At 37.5% G+C, this 15876-nt stretch overlaps 1 protein-coding gene across 4 annotated transcripts in view; it reads right to left on the bottom strand.

Moving 5' to 3' along the window:
* tnr (tenascin R (restrictin, janusin)) overlaps positions 1–15876 on the bottom strand; it is a 207908-nt gene that overhangs the window by 69945 nt on the left and 122087 nt on the right. For all 4 annotated transcript variants that reach the window (XM_079875803.1, XM_079875805.1, XM_079875802.1 and 1 more), the window contains exon 3: positions 1482–1534. The gene's annotated coding sequence lies outside the window, so the exon portion shown is untranslated. The remainder of the gene's footprint in view (positions 1–1481; positions 1535–15876) is intronic.

Genomic DNA, 15876 nt, shown 5'->3' with positions numbered 1-15876 from the left:
CTTATACAGTACATACAAAAAAACAAACATACCGTAATGTACACATTGATGTGTTTATTCTTGATGTGGATTTTAATTATATAGCTATGGTTGGTTTAATGAACATAAATGACCAAAAATGTATTAATTTAACATCAATAAAGTTATTATGATTAACTAAATTATATGTGATTATCTTTGAGATTATGATTATTATTACTAAATGTAGGGTAAAACCATGTGACAAAGTTTTTTTTCAAATCCATTGTTGATTCGAATAGCATACAACTACTGCACGCAGACTTTTAAAAATGGTGGTTGAAATAAAATGCTCAACCAATCAAAATGCTGCGTGAACTCAACCAATCAGTACGTTCAGCACCTAAGTCCCACCCCGGAAAGTCCCTGAACTTTGAAAAAGTACTACCTCGCGAGCAGGGACTTTCTGAGGGGGAAATTTTTACCCAGAACTTTATTTAGACCCTGGTCCCTGCGGTCAAAACACACCGAGTACCACCCCAAAGTCCCAAGTTCCCACAGGCGTTCACTGTTCTGCACTTCATGCCCACACTAGTGCTGATTGCACACAGCATTCTACTACACAAAACCATGTGACAGTACATCACCGAAATGTTGACTTAGGGGGAGGGTCGCAAGGGCTGAGGGTATCATTTGAGAGGTGCGATAGGACTTGATTATATCTTTGTATTGCGATCAGCGTAATTAAATAAACTTGCTCCTGCCACCCTTCATTTAGGACTCCTTATAGATTAAAGACACTATTCTTTGATGACTTGGAGTGACTAACAGTTCGACAACTGCAGACCACCGCAGGCAACCACGAGTTATCAGTGTCACCCTAAAGTGAACTCTTATCCACAGAGATCTGTGAACCGGTATCTCTCTTAATTCTAGCCATGCTAATGACTCATTAATATGAGAGTCATGGGGCTGTCAAAGACATTGCGCAGCACAGAGCTAAAGGACACTAATCCCCATTGATTAGAGTTCTCAGATCAAAGGCTCCCAGCGCTGTCACTTCACCTCTATTCTCTCCTACCCACTCGCGCCGCAATTAGGAGCCCTCTCAGCGTTTCATTAAGTTGTTAAAAATACCAAGTCACCTCCCCCTCAAGGGACCCAGTCACCAAGACACATACCGAAATCCTCATTTACTATTGTGAGAAACAAGCTGTGGCATCTCCCAGAACATTTCAATCATTTGGAAGCCTCACTCGTGCCTGCAACTCACAAAAGCAAATGCTGAGTCCTCAGTAGCCCTGGACTCAACAGCGCATACAATGGTTGATAATGAGCTCATGGTCCACCAGGGATTAAAAAAAAGTACATTTAATTAGCAAAAAAGTTTTTCTTTTTCTTTTTTAGCACATAGACTCTACTCAAAAAGAATGAACTTAATAAAACTATGTAGTATGTGTACTCAGAAATACAGCTGGAAGAGTTTTATTACAACTGATCTCACAAACTGAGTCTCATCTTACCTTAAGTGCCAGTGCTTATGCTCTTCCTGTCTCTCCAGAAGGATAACCTGCGCCTGGAAAAAAGAGGAAGTGCATTAATGAGTTGAGCCATACATATGCATTCATGCACACTCCCAGCAGGCATTCCTAAATTTACTTGTGCACATGAAACACATCCCTGAAACAATTACATACTATGGCAAAGTTTTTTGTTTTGTTTAATTGTGTTCTGCAGACCCCCGAGAATTCATTTCAAATCTCAGAACTCCTGAACTGTGAACAAATAAAAAATAAATTATTTAATAATATAAAATAAATAATAATAACACATCCTCATGCCAGTAAATGGCGGAAACTGAAATCTTTATGAATGAGTCATTGAATCATACACTTAGATTTGTTCTAAAACACTGATTCAGGGGTGAAACACCAGTCAATAATCATATATGGCCAAATTGTCTACCCTCAATATTAGAAATTCTTGATTTCCCAGATTTCCCAGAGCAGGTCACAATTAACAAAGCTTACTGGTGATATGAAACATATCATCATCCAACATAATGGCAAATAGGCTTTCCTAATAATGTCAATAAAATTTACATAGTATATTAGTAGTAAATTTATCTCTCTCACACATTTCCCGCATTGTCCTGCAAAATTACATCTACAGTATGTCCTGCAACAGAGCAATAACCAGGTGGTCACCCTGGTGTTTACTGGCGTGAGGGCGGGACAATAACATCTCCACTCCTGCAGCAACCTGTGACTCACAGATCAATAGCAAACGACAACAATCCAATCAATTCCCAATAGATAAAATCAAGTCCCGCCCTCCATTTTTACTCGTTCAAGAAGCCATTTCACTTGGATACACGTCACCAAAGTGAAGAAAAGACTATCACAACTTAGGTTTCATGCAGACTTTAATGCTGTAAGAGTGCAATAAGTTGTAAGTAGATAAACATTTAAAATTTGACAACTGTTTTGTGATAGAAATGTTAAACGATCCAGTGATGCTGGACCGAACTTTTTTGTGAAATTTCACCATTTTAAAAGGAGAATATCCTATCTTTTAGGATAAGCAATTCATGTAATTTATAATTATAAACATCGAAAGGGCAGTTTTTGACATGTTACGCATAATTATGTGAAATATTTAAAAAATATTATTTGCAGATAGTTAAAAAGCATTTTAACTTTACAATGAATTAAATAAAAATACATTTAAAATATTATTTTTATGTTTTCTTTCTTTTTCTGTATTCCCTTAAATCTTGCTTATTATGATTTCCTTATAGCGGTTACTCAAGTTACTCAAAATTAACTTGTTTATTGAACTGTTGTATACAAAGGCGTAGGTTTGATTTTGACTTTTGAGGGCATAAAAGCATTTTTGGGATTTATAATAGATTTTAATTGCAATTTCATGTCATCTAAAGCCTTTATTTATAGATATAGGTAAGAACTCCCAACTCATAACATAATCCTCACTTTACTTCATTATGCAACCAACAGCATTACAATTTAGCTTTCTGTGCTTTCTGTGATAAAATATCTACCAAGCGTTATTCAGGGATTGACATTAAGGTTTTTAGCTTAAATTGACTACAATTAATCAGTTCTGTAATGTTACAAGTCAAAGGTAAGAAATGATGACAAGGAGGCAGATCAACAGAGACTTAACTTTATTACATCAGAGTACATAGGCCTACATAATGTATGTAGAGCACTTATATGTTTAAACACTTACTTTATATTCTCTGTTAATGCATTAAATGCATGCCCTTGAAAGAGCACATGCAGTTTTCTAATGTATTTTGACTTCTCAGGTAATGTCAATGGTATGACCCATTTAAGATGCGGCAACAGTTTTACAGATTACAACAACAGTGGTTGCATTTAAATATATTTTAATTGTTTGATCAAAATTATTGCCAGGGACAATTCAGTTGTCACTGGATATTGGTAGTGAGACGTCTCTAGTGTCACAATCACGTTAGTTTGGACTCGTTATGTTTCATCATCGTTTACCTTCGTCACTCATTTGTTGTCACGGACACTTAATTATGTTCAGCGGTGCACTCATCAATCACCATCATTATCACCTGTATATATGTTCAATTCTGTGTCCGGTGGCATCTAGTGTGGAAGTGTTGTATGTTGTTCTGTTCCTGTTCGAATTACCCATTGGATTTATTAAATATTACCTTATTTCATTCATCATCTTCTTCGTGTGTTTATACAACCAGCCCCGTGACATCTAGCATCCCTACTAAATTCTACGCCTTTGGTTGTATAGGATAGCAGCCTTTTTACTGTTTGTTTCAGAAGTTATTTTCTCATCAGTGTGGCTACAATATTTGTATTTCTTCTTTAGGGAGAGATGTTGTTCACCAAAATAAAGCCAATTTATTTCTGCCTTTGCTTGTCAGCAGTGAGGTTGAACAAATGTGAAAGATTATAGTATTTCATTTTCTTTCTGACCGTAGCATGATGTCATTACAGGGATGGCTTTAGGGTAGACTGAAGCTTAACACTGTTCTGGAGAGATTTAAATTAAGTGCATACTTCCTATAAGACGAGACAATATGCATATGGATAGTGATAGGAGCTTTCTGAATGAGTAAACCACAGAGCACATTTCCCCTAAGGACACACACCATGTCTGAATTGATTTGAATTTTTAGTCCACAAAAGCAAACAATGTCAGGATTTGTGTAATGTAAAAAAAAAAAAAAAATAAATAATGAAAAAAATAATGCTGTGTCTCTTCCCTCAGAGGTAGGTAAAACCACTGAGGCATTTCGGGAAGAGAAAGTAAGCAAACTTTTAGAATGTAAATAATTTCCCGGAGAGCAGAGAATGCAGGAGGTTGACCAAACAAAAATAGTGCTGTGTAGGCACAAAAAAATGGATCCACAAAATGAATACATAGAGTATGCTCAAAACAAATATGCTCTATCCATTCAATGGTACGCCAAACAATCTATGCCAACCAACAATGTTCCGGCTCCGAAAGATGTCGATCCTCAATTTCTTGCTCACCTTCAATCACTTCTTACAACCTGTGAAGTGCTACAATCAACCACGTGGCTAGTTCGCTTGCAAGTATCTTTTCAATTCTTTTTCTCTTGAAAAAGAAATATAAAAAATTAATGAGAAACCAATAGATCTTTAGTTTCCACTTTTTGCCATCCACACTTTTCCTTCACTATTTGAACAGGATAACCACTGTAAAATTTCTCTAGTTTTCCCATATGATTCATGGGCCTTACTGTATGCTTCAGCATAAACATGACAGAAGTCCTGTGCTTCACATCCAGCCCCTGTGCTGGCAGTCACAGTATGTCAGTGAGGCATCAGAGAGAGGGATCACCATGGAACCAGTTCTCTGTAATTTGTTATCTTTCGGAGATCCCATTTCCGATGTGTTGATGCAGCAGATAGATTCCCATACCGTAACCATTTATCACCTGTCACTGGAAACTGTTGTCACTTTTTTGTATCTTTCAGCAGGGGAAAAAATCAGCTTTGAGAAATGTTTTTTTCTATGGAAGGGTTAGAGTCATAAACTCTGACAACATACAGTATGAAAGTACAAACAATATGAATACACTGTGTACATTTATGCATGTCAGAAAAAAATGTAAACAATGTAGTATATTTTCTGTCGTTTGCAACACAATGTGTGTGTTGGTTTGAGTTCAGATCATGCATAATGAGCACAGATAATTAGCCATTTTAAAAGTATAACACACTTCCTGATAACTATTTGACATAAAATGAGTAATCCCACAAGTCATGTTAGAGCATTTTTAGAGCAAGTTTCTTTTTATCCTGCAGTATATGTCATGTGGGAATTTATAGGTAACCAGAAAATATGAGTATCAGAGTATTGGACAAATTGAACTTGGTTCATACAATTTAGAGATTTCAGTAAATACTGTACGTTTTCTAGGTTTACAGTTATTAATATCGAGTACTGACTCTTTCGTGTGCGACATTGTTTAAATGTTTCACAGTAAAAGTATGATAATGAAAATGGCATATGTTGTTCATATTGCTCTAATTGTGTTTTCATAAGTAAAAAAAAAAGTATTCACATTTGGAATGGTGATGCTCAATTAAATCGGATTAAGATTAATTGCTTGTTTCGGAATTAAAGTGAAAATGGTGTTTAGCTCAATGTGTTGATGAAAAAGTTGAAATCTCAGCGCCTCATTGCTCAATGATTTATGAATCCTTTTGGATTTAAATGTGAGTTTTTATAAGCAATATTTTAGTAAAGTTGTGCCAGAGTTCTTTTCTATTTGTAAATGTCATATCATTTAATTGTGCCTTACCATGTTCGGAGAGCAAACACACTTTGATTGGTCAGTATGTCTAATGGATAGAAATGATTAATGGAAGTGTCCTCTGTGGCTGCATATAGATGATTAAATAATAATGAAGTTATGAGAATGAAATTCAATGATCAGAGCAGCATATTCAACGGGTCGAACAATGTCCTTTGTTGCATTCGAGTATCTGAATAATCTATCACCACGCCCTCCCATTTAGAAAGGTCTCCTACAAAAATGCCGGTCTCAGCGTTTTGCCTGCAACCATGGCCACACCTCAGAGCTTTGATATAAAACCTGTCAAATGTTAATTAATATTAGTTTCATGGCTTGGGTTTTTTATGATCGACACTTGTGATAATGAATTTCATTCACTAGTTACAGCCTGTGAATAAGGAATATGCTTCCTGTAAGACAGTGGGTCTCACTCATTCTTTAGTACAACACAGCGAATCAAGAGGATTTTCCTTTCTCATTAATGGTCAATTCCTTCAAAATGGTGTTGAATATTGAATGAGAAAGAATCGGCTTCTCCATATCCATGGCTACCTGACATTTCCACATGCCACCTAATCAAAATCCTAAATCACTGTTTATATTGAAAAACAAAACAAAACACATGCACACACATGCATGTCTTTCAGTTGGATATCAAGACAAGATGTAAGTCAAGACAGTGATGTGAGGTCTAAATGTGCACATACTAATACACATTTGCAATGAAATTTTAGTTGCTATCTTTAGCCTGGAAAAAAAAAAGGCAGACAAGGTTGAAAAGAGCTTTCATCCTAGGAAGCTGGACTACATTTTCCTTTTTTGCTAAGGCCTTAGGATCTTTCCTGAGTGCTTTTATCTTTAATTTTTTTCTGAACTGTGAGGCTGAGTTGAAATAGCACCCTTTACTAGGTAAAGTGTCAGCCTTCACCTGGTGAGGCTATGACATCAAAAAAAAAGCAAAAATGATTTTTAAACTTAAAACCTGAAAAGTAGAAAGAAAAAAGTTTTGACCAGAATGCTCTCTGCATTCTAACGAGAGTGCACTATTCAGTGTAACACATAAGAACAGAGTAAGCATCATGAGTCTGCAGGCTTATTCTGTTCTTCCATTGCATTCATTGGAGAAGCTTCAATCAAAAGAGTATAAAAGGGCCTGGGATGATGAAAATAATGTGCAGGGGGGTTGCAGTATCTTGTTAAAAGCACTTTTATGCCTCGTGGCTAAACCAGCATCGGCTTTATTTGTCTAAGGAGGTCAGAAACCCTCTTCATCACGCATCACAGAATCTGAATACAGAAAACCACAAGTGCGGTATTATCTCTCAGAACTCAGTAGACACCAAATCTGATATTCATTCCTTTATGCTAATGAATATAATAATGTTTAACGAGAGTCTATCAGGCACTCAGGATTTGTTATTATGCAGACAATTAATAACCTAGACCAGTTCTACGTAAAATGCCCCCAACTAATGCGTGACAACTCTGGAAATTGAGACTACTTAGACATGTTGTATATCTGATCTATATGCTATTTTATTTTCCTTACTGTATGGAATACTTTATTCTGATTGATCAATCACGGTATTCTGTGATCAGATTTCCTAATATTTGCTGTCATCCATTAAAAAGCTGTACATCAGACCTCTCTTCCAGGTTAACTTATATTACTTGTGTTACAGTAAGGACTAATCTTGTGTCTTAGTTATCGATTGTAGTGAACATGACCTGGAAAGTGCTCATCTTGCTTCTAGGCTAAAACTAATTAGGGCCCGAGCACCGATGGTGAGAGGACCCTATTGTTTTTGCTCCGTTTATTATCTATTTTTGTAGTGTACAACCATATGTTTATCTATAGGTTGGTTGTTTTCAATCTGTCTGTGCACTACAAAAATAGATTCGTTTTTAAATTTAAAAGATTACAATTTATAGTTAGAGAATTTTATAAACTGCCATAAAGGCAAGATATGATATAGTTGGCCCTCAAAGTAAACATCTATGTTTTGTTTCATGAATGCAAGCTTTAAGATTAGCCTACTTTTGACAGCGATAAAAATCTCGATTTTGAACATAGTATTGAATATTGATAATGTAACCAATCTGAGGAGTTCCAAGCTCTTCTAGACAAATGTGAAAAGTTTTAACTTAAATTCCAAAATATATGCTTGAATCACACAGCATGCATTTTTATAAGGTCACTTTACAGATCTGAAGAAGGGCTAGTCAATGGCCTTGCAGCAGAATGATTTACTTTAACTACAGAAATATTGATATTAATCAAAACAAGGAACTATGTCACTCACACAGTACTTAAGTTTGCATTCAAAGAAAAGCGAGTTTGCTCAAAAAGTGATGCTTGAGCTGAATATTTGACTAAAAGAATATGCAAGCAGATCTACTCAGAGTTAGTAAGATCACTACACTTTCAGAGAAAGGTGAGCAAAAGCCAGACACAGATTTCCATCAGGTCGGCAAGAGAAACCGTGAGAAAATCAAAACCTATAATCTTCAGTGAATCTCTATTGGGCCGTTACTGCATTCGGATGGTCTTTAGAGAGGTGAACTATAACTTCAGTTTTACAATGGGATTTAAACATTTTTAACAGGATCAGTTTTCTTTTGGCTGCTGTAATGGAAGACAGATGTATTTTATGCTGAAAAAAAGCTGGAAATCAGGTGCATTTTGAAAGGTTCTTCTACATGTATTCTGCTCATTAATATAGACAGGCTGTTTTAGAAAAACCAAGCAACATTTGCTGTAAACATGGCCTGAGGAAATCATCGATGCACACAGATGCTATCAATGTGAGCAGCACAGAGGAAAAGCAAGCATAATAATCTTGTTTTCCTTGTAGTGTTCAGATAGTTGCATAAATTGCAAGTACTGCCCTGCCTCAGAACATTGGACACATGGCCTCAGGACTACCGGGCACTTTGGTGAATGCTAATTAAAAACTATGAAACAATCAATTGAACCGCTCTGTGCTGCTGTAAAGAGCATAGAGAAGCAATGAGATGCCATATTTGTACAGACACAGCAACCTGTCCTCCCTCCATCTTTCCTTTTCTCCATTCTCTTCTGCCCTCTTCTCTTTCTCTTGCTCGCTTCTCCATCACCTTTCCTTTTTTTCTTTCTACCCTTTACTGCTCTTTTTTCTGTCTTCAAGTCTTCCTCTTTTCAGTCTCCCTCGTCTTTGGTTTCTGGTTGTGCAAAGGGTTTTTTTATAAAGTTGTGTGATGGAGCCTTTGGAAAGCAACTCCCCAGAGCTCTGTGGAGTTTGACTGCATGACAACAGGTTTTGGAGCTGGGTCTTATAAGAGCCTGGAAAATGAGGTATAACAACCCAGTGTTCTTTGCTTGGACTGTGGAACAACAGGGGACTGTGGAACTGATGCCAGAACCTTACTTCAAAGGGCTCATACATGGGGAGAAAAGTGACCAACTTCTCTTCTAAGAGTAAGGACAAGCTCAATAGAGACACAATGAAGTGCTGGGAGTTACTAACTAAAGGTTGTGATGTCATAGCTTTACATTTTTCAGTACTGGTTTTAGCTACTTTTTCTGGTAGTGCAGTAAAGTATTCAAATGTACTTGTATTGCACATGCTGCTTTACAGTCCAACAAGATCAAGGAATGTCCTAACTTATCCTCTGATTGATTCAGTGAATCATTTCCCCCTAAAAAAAACCCAATATGCATTGTGAAAAGTACTACACAAATTCTTTTCAATTAATTTGAATTCTATATAAATGATTAATCTTAAATGTAGCATTGGATCTTCTGATGGCTTCAAACGAATCAGTTCCCTCCAAACGGTTCTTTCTGAGTCCTTCTTGTGAATCATTTCGAAAAGAACTGATGAATTAGTTTGCCCTAATTGGTACTTTTTTTTTTTTTTTTAGTTCACAGAACAGAACTAAATTAACCTTTATGATTCATACTTGTGAATCAATATTGCATTCCAAATGTTGAAATTATTTACAATATTGATTGTTTATGTATTAGTGATGGCTGTAGAGTTTGCAAGTCTTCTGAAATATGATACAAATGGTGGCAAACGTGTGAATGTCGAGACCTAAGTTAACTAATTCATGCTTTCTCAGTTCATGCAGTTGCAGTAGAAGATGTCTTTTTCCTCAGAGAAACCTGATAAGAATTCAATTTTCTGACAGCAGTCATCATTTTCACAAGTGCGCGCACACACACACACACACACACACACACACACACACACACACACACACACACACACACACACACACACACACACACACACACACACACACTCTCTCTCTCTCTTACTCTTACTCAATAGGCTTGAAAAACTGTCACAACTGTCAAAAGCTGTCCTCGGACAGTACTTATACAAGGTTGTCTCCTTGGAGAAAGACATATAGGCATAGGTCAATTGATTTTTTAAAGTCAAACTGAGACAAAATTCAAAAACAACACTGGAAAACAACACTGGATCACGGTCATGTGTAGGGCATATCTTTCTGTTCTTCTTAAAGTGAGAGTATATTGACCATTGCCTATACCAAATACTCAACATGCAAAACTGAATGTTGTATAAGGTGATTAATAATGTCCTCCATTTGCTGTTGTCCTCTTTGATAAATTATAGATATTGCCATATGTGGGATGAACAAATATAGCTCAAGCAAGGCTGAGCCAATCACACCAATTACCATCTCATCCTAGATGAGAAAATCATCAAAAGGACATCCTGGTTTGAAGTGTCCATCAAGGACCAGTGTAGTTCATGAAGCCAGTTCTCAATATTTCACTTGACTTCAGTTGGTCAGCAGGGAGTTGGGCTGGTTTGACAGGCAGAGTCCCTGCTGGCCTCAGGACATTCACACTCTGGTCTGTGATGAGGGATCTATTGGCCCACTTTTGTGCTGGAATGTAGTTTAACTGGATAGAGACAAATCTCTTCCTATTCTCCACATGAACTGCCTCCCAGTGACAGTATATATTGTATTATAATTATGCAGTTCCAATACTCAATTTTGACTGGCTATGCATTAGTGGAGTTTTTTTCTATAGTTACACCACTAGGTGGTGACAAGTAACTGTCTTTATGGTTGTTGAATTACTGAATCATTAATTCAGTCCATTTGTTAAAGGGGGGGTACAATGGTGTTTCATGTATTCAGAGTTGTTTACAGTGTTAAAGAGATGGATTCTCATGCTTAACATGGCCAAAGTTTTTTAAAAATATTTTGGACGAATAACGGAGAATTTCTGTGCCGAAAATCTTACTTCCGGGTTGGTACAAGTTTCGGCTGTTTTTTTTTTTACCGTGGATCTAATGACGTAGACCAGAGTGGAACTCCTTATATGAGCATTTCTCCCGGAAAAGCGCGGCCGCGCACACGTCGACCAGAGGAGAGCGAGACCGCGCACCTCAACGCGCTTCAACAGGAAATCATCGGCAGCGCTGCATAGTGTCTCCAAAGTGTTTTTTGTGAGGGAAAGCTTACCAAAGAACCCAGCGTTAGGAACAGTGGATGCAGAAACGAGTTGTGTAGACTGTTTGTTCCCTGCATTTCGACGATGAATGTTTTATAAACAAAGCCCAGATCGACGGATTCTCTCTATGGCTCTGGCTTCGCCCACACGGCCTGCCTCCAGACGCTCGGTTTTTTCCGGAAAGACTCGGTACAGCCTATTTTCTCTTATAAATATAATAAAACTAAAGACTTTTTGGAGATATGAAGGATGCAATACTACTCTATAGGTACTCAAGATTAACAGGAGATTGAGTGAAAATGAGCATTTCACCCCCCCTTTAAGACACAATTCATTTCAGAATGAAACAAGCGTCTGCGTTTGAGTGAGTTTTAATCATTCATTCAATCGATTCGCTCAAACACACTGATTCATTCAGAAACAAAACAAGCAATTGTATTTATGAGAGAGTTTTGGAAACATTCGTTCAATCGATTCTCTCAAACACATTAGGTGTGTTCGACTTAAAGCAGTGCTACGCAAACCGATGACATGACATCAAAGTACTGCGAGAACGAGCCGAAAGCATACAGAGCCGTCTGCTCTCTAATCGCTCTCACGGTAATTTGATGTCATACACGAATCGGTCTGCACAGTGCCGCGTCAGGTCAAACACATCTTTTGATTCATTCAGAAATGAAAACGACTGTATTAATGGAGAATTTCTAAATCATTCGTTCAATCGATTCGCTCAAACACTCTAGAGCTGTGTTCAAAATCGTTCCCTCTACATTCACTATTCTCAACATTACTCCACTAATATAGTTCACTTGAAGGAGTGAATGAAAACGAGTGAGCGAATTCGGACACCAAGTGCGCCGGAAGTGCTGCCGATTGCATAGTTTGTGCTTGCTGTTTAATAATCATCTGAAACTTGTCAAAACTGGCAGCTCCAGTAGTAATGAAAAGATTTATCTTGACCTCTGTCATGGAAACTAGTATAAACCTTAATTAAACAATTTAATAATCAATTAAAAAGGAACTTATACCTTTGTGATATTTTGCTATACCCACATTGGACCAGTGGTTTGGAAAATGGATGGAAGGATAATTCACCTGCGGACAGTATTTTCTGGTGAGAAACAGGAATTCATTCAGCGTGACCGTCACAGTACATTATGGGAGCGTACATCAGTTGTACACTCATTATTGCGGTGCATTATGGGATTGAATGAGTGTAATCAATAATGTCCACTATGGTTTAGGACAAATAATGCCCTATTTAAGGATATAGGGGGTGATTTTGGACACAGTCTATGTGTTCGACTAATAGTGGCACTGCACACACTGATCAGTGTATGACATCAAAAAGTACCATGAGAGCGATTAGAGAGCAGACGGCTCCGTTTGCTATCGAATCACTTTTGCAGTACTTTGATATCATACACCGATTGGTCTGTGCAGCGACGCTTTAAGTCAAACACACCTATTGTTTCATTCATAAACTTAACAAGCGACTGCATTTATGAGTGAGTTTTTGAATCATTCACTCAAGTGATTCGTTCAAAAACAGATTCGTTCTGCAACAAAAAACACAGCTACTGTGTGTTGCTTGGCTTTGACTTTGCCTAATTTCTGTCGATGAGGCAAAATACATGAAATATCAGGCATTTTGTATTTAAAATGTAAGTTACTCAATATTACCTTTCTATTTATTGGTCTGAATTAACACCGCGTGTAATTACCGAATATCATCGATTATTTTGCAGCATATAATAGTTAGTGGTTATATTAGTGAGATATATTCAATTTGCTGGCTGTTCTCTGACTAAAGCGGTTCTTTAACACCAAGAGGTTATCTTTACAACGAATTTACGTTGGACATCAACTGGCGACATAAATCAATGGCTTCTATAAAAAGACAGATGAATGTTGTGCGCCAAAACCACAGTTGATTGGAATCATTGCTTTTGATGTCAACAAGAAAAGATAGAATGAGTTTCCTTTTTAAAGTGGGTAAAAGCATTAACAATTATGTCTTTGGTTGCACTTTATTATTTGCATTCAGTATAGTTATACTTTATATTCGCATATCAGAACCAACCTGCAAGCTCTTTTGTCTCAACCCACTAGCAAGAATATCAATCATCTTAGTGAGAGATAATTTTAACATCAGTCCCTAAACAGATCACAAGTCCAAAGATCTGATTATTTTTTGTTTCCACCTACACTATCTTTTAGAAAGTATCAGGAAATGTGCAAGGTCACTTATCTCTGAAAGCAATAATTTCTTAGGGGCGTTTTTAATTGCCAGACCACCATCTGATACTGAAGCACTGGAGAGTAGCTCAGTGAGATAACACTGTCTGTATTCCTACAGGGCTGGGTCACATAAATATGCTCTCCTCTCCCATCAGCTCTTCATTAAAGACTGAATAATGTCAAACTGCTGATGAGAATTTATTTGCATCTCCACATTAATTCTAGTCAGCTCCTTTGTTCCAGCCAGAACAAGAGGGTGCAACAGCTTAGTAGCAGCAACAAAGGCAGATACCTAAAAAAACAAATACAAGACCCCTGCGTTTGTGTGTGCATTGCGCACAGTGAATGCTGGTATCACAGGCTGCTTCTTTGGTATATATCATCCATCATGCTTGGTTTGGCATGAAAGTTTGAGGAGCACATTAATCTATTTTTAGAAATTTAAATGAGGAAGATACTTTGTCATGCCCAACTAAATCTGTGGGCACAGTTGATGTTTAAAGCAATGGATTACTCCAGCTGGAAGTCATTTGGAGCTAAGGTCAAAAGTAATCGAAAGTCATTTTTACTGGGGGCTGTTTTCCATGTGTGAAATACTGCATGCTCAACTCAGGATGAGGGTTGGCCACTCATCCAAATCCCCATGATAAAAACACCCACCAAACTCACCAAAATATACAATGATCATGGCAATAAAGTATGCAAATAAAGATCTTCTAGCAACTGATCTTAAAAACATATTTCAAGAATATTATTACCTGCCATAAATAAACTATTAAAAAGGTTGAGATTTGCAAGTGGGAGTCGAAATTATGAGAGAAAGCATTAACAAAGGTTGTCTGCTATTATAATGTCATATAAAATCCCTTGTCACAGAAACACTTATTATTATTCAAAATCTTTTTCATTAAGCTGGGGAGCCTGGCAGAAAAAGAAAACTTTTCTTCCCCTGCTGTGATTTTCGATTATTTCACGAGGACATTTTGAGTTTGTCCTGTTCCTTTTCTGCAGGTCTGTTGTTGAAATGAAATGGTGACCATTTTAGCACAATGTCTGAGTGATTGAGTCCTTTCCAGTGTAATTGGACCATAATGGCTTGGTCATTGGCCTTCTCAGCAACAGTGATTTTCAAGCATCCAAACAGGAAATTCACACCGGACAAAGGAAAAGCAAATAAGCAGAAATTCTCATCTCTATTTACCCCCTGGTGTATGTTTTTTAATATGTATACTTGTGCTTAGAGACGAGACCTGTTTGGAAAATATTCCATATCCCAAGATGCACATTTAATATGATTTTTGAGATTCTAGTAAACAATCTCTCATAAAATAATAGGGAGACTAACTAATACAGTACAATAGGGGCCTATACGGATCTTGGCCTCTAAATATTCAATGACATTTACTCCCCATTTTAAGCACTTTCTCACTCTTATTCTCTTGAAAGCTTAAATATGGTGCCAACAACTGACTTCCGAATGTTTCATTTTCCTCAAGCTGATTAATAGGGTAGTTAAGGTAATGGGAAAAAAACACTGTTTGGAACATTTCCTGGCAGTTAGTCATTTCTTGTTGAGAGTAACAGTTCAGATATTACAAAATGTGTCAATGCCACCATGGTGTAATGGCAAGCTTTGCAATGCAAGAGCCAAAATTCACCGTAGAAAATAGATAATCAGATACCCATGCATTTCTGAAATTGGCAGAAGACCATGTATTTGGAAAATTTCACCCTTTATCCTTGGTTGAGCTGACGTGTTAAACCAAATAAAATGACTCAAGAGACATACAAATTGTCAATTTCACCATAACCGAACGGCCAGAAGCAAAGAGATGATGCATATCGTCGCTTACCGCTGATGCTTTATAAACATCCCCACAAAATGCCATTGCATAAAAGCTCTCAAGGATAAGCCCTTTCCCCATCTACACTAACGGCGTTAGCTCAACTCGATTTAAAGTGAACCCGAGTCAGATTTTCCACCGCCGCCTATGCATCATGCTCACTGAGGGCTGGAAAACATAATGGCCATTTAGTTGACAGATCTCAATGAGATTATGAGGAAAAAATGGAGGACGTGTGAGTAGACTCCCGGCTTTTCCCGAACAGGCCGAGGCACATACCAGCTTAGGCTTCATAATAAGATCTGAAAGCGCTGATGCACATTAAATGCTCAACATCAGTCACAGGTAGGCAGGGCAGTGCTGCGTTTACACTCACCTGTCAATGCCTATCAAGCTCTATCAAGGACATGGATATAAGTCAGTGCCTTGAGGCACCAAACGTGCCGGTGAACGCTAAAAGCAGGTACCTGTTCAATCTGTTATCGTAAGACTACTTGGCAGACCTGAGACAAATATGT

Source organism: Squalius cephalus, assembly GCF_949319135.1.
Source record: "Squalius cephalus genome assembly, chromosome: 7".
Classification (NCBI taxonomy): domain Eukaryota; kingdom Metazoa; phylum Chordata; class Actinopteri; order Cypriniformes; family Leuciscidae; genus Squalius; species Squalius cephalus.
The sequence above is the reverse complement of the archived record's forward strand: the minus strand, read 5'-3'. Positions and strand labels throughout refer to the sequence as shown.